The following is a 3,998-nucleotide window of genomic DNA, read 5'->3' on the forward strand; positions in this document are numbered from 1 at the left end:
CATTGCGCAAAATCTTGCATAACAGTAACTAAGCAGCTATAAAATACTGTATGAGCTCTAAGCCGGACACTTCAAATGGGAAAAAATAATAACATTGCTCATTACAGAACAATGAAAATGTAAAAAAAAAAAAGGTCTTTACATGCACCGTAAATCACTCAGCGCAGAACAGTAATGAATCAGGAACAAAGTCTTTAAATGAACAGTGAAAACCGTCTTTAAAGTATCTGTCCATCCATATGTTTACCTACTGTAAAAAAAGGGACACCATGCTCCTCCCATCCATTTGTGTAATCAGTACAATGTTAGTCCAACCTGCTCAGAAATGCCTGCATCTTGTGCACATTGGAAGGAGTAGTCTGATCCGTTAAAGTTAAAGCAGAGGTAGCGCATCACGAAACTGTCTCCTCTTTGAATGAGCTGACTGCAGATGTCGTTGTATGCTCATCCCGTCTCGCCTCCCTGACCTTGACTGACAGATCCTGTGTAATAAAAATATCACTGCTCTCATATGTGAGATGATCCTTCTTCTTAGCAGCTGCCAGTATTTTAGCCTTATCGGAGTAGTTGTGAAGCTTAATCAACACAGGGTGTTTGCGGTTGGGTTTGAGCGGACCAAGTGTTCTATGTGCCAGGTCAATTTTAACAGCCCCATGTTTGGTTTCAATTCCCAGCATCTTAGGCAGCCAAGTCTGGAAAAATTCAACAGGTCTGTGACCCTCCGCGCCTTCTTTCAAGCCTATGTTGCGAATATTGTCTCGCCGGCTGCTTTTTGGCGTCCTCTGCTCTCTCCGAGCGGGACTGTACAGTTCTTTCCAGCACCACTATCTTGTTGTGAAGTTCCGCCACTTTGTCTTCAGTCTGGGAAACGCGACTCTCAGCTTCCATGATACGTTTCGTGTTATCCTCTAAACGGCTTGTAATTGAGTCTAAGGTCGACTCGAGACGAATGAATTTCATGTCCAGGAGGGCACTTAAATTATCAGTAACAGCCTGTGCTAGGCTGGACTGTTCGGTTGAGGAACTGAACCGCCATCTTTATTACCTTGATTAGCTGCCGATTGGCCCTTTGTTGTCATGCGGCCCTGTCTAGTTTCTTGTTGGAAGGCTGCGGGACTGGTAGAGCTGCCCCCTAATAGTCGACTAATAGTTAGTCGACCAGAAGAGGCTTGGTCGACCAAAATTTTATTAGTCGCAGAAAAAGAAAAAAAACACAGGCGAAGTCACACAGTCCGTGACTAACAGATCGTTAACAGCTGGTCTTTGTGGTAATACAGTACATCGGTCAGGACATCCAAGCGCTCGCCTATCATTCATCGACCTCAAATATGGCTTATCATCTGAAATATGTAAGAATTAGCAACTTTACATGGCCGCTCAATCTAATGTTAACCAGGAGAAATGTCCGCTATTCATCTGTGCGGAAACTGAACAGCAGCGCGCTCACTGCATGATGACAGATGGAGGCGCCGGTGCGCTCACTTGCTCTTAAAATACTGGTCATTTTTAATACAGATAAGAGTAATACATCTTTCAAATTTGTAAAGACTCTACGTTTATTTGTGTGCCCTCACAATAACAACAAATCACGCTTTTGTGAAATAATGAAAGCAAACATGATGCTCTTTCTGCCTCGTTCTTTGTGAACTTGAGCGCGAAACACTGTGTATATCTTTACCTTACGGACAAATATATAGGCTATCTATAGAGAGTGAAATATCTACTTTCAAATAAACCAATTCAAATGGAAAACAAATATTCTCAGATTATGTAATCCGTATGAAACATGCACACAGGCGACACTACTGCGGAGATGATGAGTCAGTGTCGCCGAATTCATCTCTTAAACCGAAAACAAAGAAAGCACTAGTTTATCAAATTATTAAAATGTTAATGCAGTCTCCTTACTGTTTTCCACTGACACATTCATAACCATTACTTCTGCCGGACTGCTGTGGCAAGCTTTATTCGTGTGCTTGAGCGCATATTAGGCTACGTAGGCAACTAAAGGCTCATAATAATGATTTAAATGGTTTATTTATAAACGTGCGATTAGTCGACTAATGCTTAAAATGAACGACAACTAGTCGACCAGAAAAATCCTTAGTCGAGGACAGCCCTAGGGACCAGTTCCTGACATGCTTAGGAGTTAAATGCTGCAAATGAAATTGTTCAATGTTAAAATATGAAAATAGCGCAATGGTCGTGGGAGCTCAGTGAAACCTTGCCACTTAGGTCGAGAGCATCACGTGACTCCACCAAAAGTAATAATCTTAATAGTTACTTGAGTAAGAGTAAAGTGGGAGTAAAAAAAAACAGACTGAGTTGCTAGTTACTTTGGATCATATATATATATATATATATATATCAGTGGCGTTCCATCCATATAAGTTGTTATATCTTATACTGTGTATAAGTTGTCCAGGCCATTTGAGAGAACAAGTTCACAGGATAATTCATATAATGAATTATAAATGTATCCCTTGTCATTTGAAATGTAACTTAAAGCTTAAAGAGTTAGGAATAAGTATGTAAAATTATTTATTTGCCAAACGGCAGGAATTTTCTTTAAATCTACCAGTTACGGTTGCTTCTGGGTGAGCGGATTCTCCGCAGCTTTCTCGCCTCCGCTCTAGTGCTATGACTCGTCAGATGTCTATATGTATCAGCAGATGCAGATACATATCACTTATCACTCAGCAACAGTATTGGGGATTGCCCCACTAAATGCTGGTTAATAATTATTGACCGCTGCAGAACTCTTGTCAGGGAGTCAGTCGAGTCATCATATTGAGTTTGACCGTTTATTGTACAAGATTTGACCTTATACACATGTTAGTGTATTTGAGGTAGTTTCTGAAATAAATAAAACAACAGATATAAATATTCATTGTTCAAATATAACCAATGACTCAACATATCACAAACTCTATAATAAACAAACAATAAAGTGCACTGATATATAGAATATAAACTGAGAAATATATCAGCAATATCTCTGTGAGAATAACAATCTGCATAGTAAGATTACAAACAATGAAATATAAGTTATATATAGAAATGGGACTGTATCATTAATACAGATGGTAGTATTAATGGTCGTTGAAAGGTATTATCACCATAAAAATGTTACCCTTAAATGTAATACAGTTGTAAACATGAACAATGCACATTGCGATGCTAACGGGGCTAAGCCGCTCGTTAAACAGGATCAAATTACACTCAGAAAGATCGCTAAACTTCAATAACATCATAAACACTGTCGAAGTTAACACAATTGTGGTACACTGTAATAATCTAGGTAATTAACAATATACATCGAAGTAACTCACTTTGTCACGCACTTTCTCTTGCACATAAACGCTGCACCTGTGTGAGAGCACGCAGCATGACTGCCGTGCTGAAGTAACTTGTGGTGCTTTTCCACTGCATGGTACGGCATGGTACGGCTCAGTACAGTTCACTTTTGGGGGGTTTTCCACTGGGTACAGTACCTGGTACTTTTTTTAGTACCACCTCGGTTGGGGTTCCAAGCGTACCGTACCGTTACCAAAATGTGACGTGTAAACTCTGCTGATCACGGATTGGCCGGAGAGAATCGTTACTACCTGCGTCACTGAACTTGCGACACAAACACAAAAGAACCACTAGATTTAAATCAGCACAGCCAGCGAAGGATTGAACACAACTGTTTTGAACGAGCGCACCTTTTTTAAACAACCAAAAAGTGGTTGTTCCCCCTGTTGAGGAAGTACAGATGTTCTTCTCGTTGATAGCAGAGGAGCTATGTGGAAAAATGTGTACTGTTCGATGCGGTATGCTGCTCTGATTCTAATGAGACCAATCTTACAATTTTTAGCCAACCTATTCAGATGTTATAAACAAAAATGTCAAATTTTTATATATTTTGACCAGTAGGTGGTCGAAACTACTTATGTGCCCGCAGGTCATACAAGTACCAAGTTTGGTCAGAATCTGCTAAAACATTGCAAATATTA

At 39.9% G+C, this 3,998-nt stretch overlaps 1 long non-coding RNA gene across 1 annotated transcript in view; it reads right to left on the reverse strand.

Moving 5' to 3' along the window:
- LOC107550122 (uncharacterized) overlaps positions 1–2,770 on the reverse strand; it is an 18,838-nt gene extending 16,068 nt beyond the window's left edge. Inside the window, exon 1 of the long non-coding RNA XR_001604629.1 lies at positions 2,690–2,770. This is a non-coding gene — a long non-coding RNA (uncharacterized lncRNA). The remainder of the gene's footprint in view (positions 1–2,689) is intronic.
- Between the last annotated feature and the right edge of the window lie 1,228 nt (positions 2,771–3,998).

The sequence above is a fragment of the Sinocyclocheilus grahami genome, unplaced genomic scaffold, assembly GCF_001515645.1.
Source record: "Sinocyclocheilus grahami isolate Dianchi unplaced genomic scaffold, SAMN03320097.WGS_v1.1 scaffold388.1, whole genome shotgun sequence".
NCBI classification, from domain to species: Eukaryota; Metazoa; Chordata; class Actinopteri; order Cypriniformes; family Cyprinidae; genus Sinocyclocheilus; species Sinocyclocheilus grahami.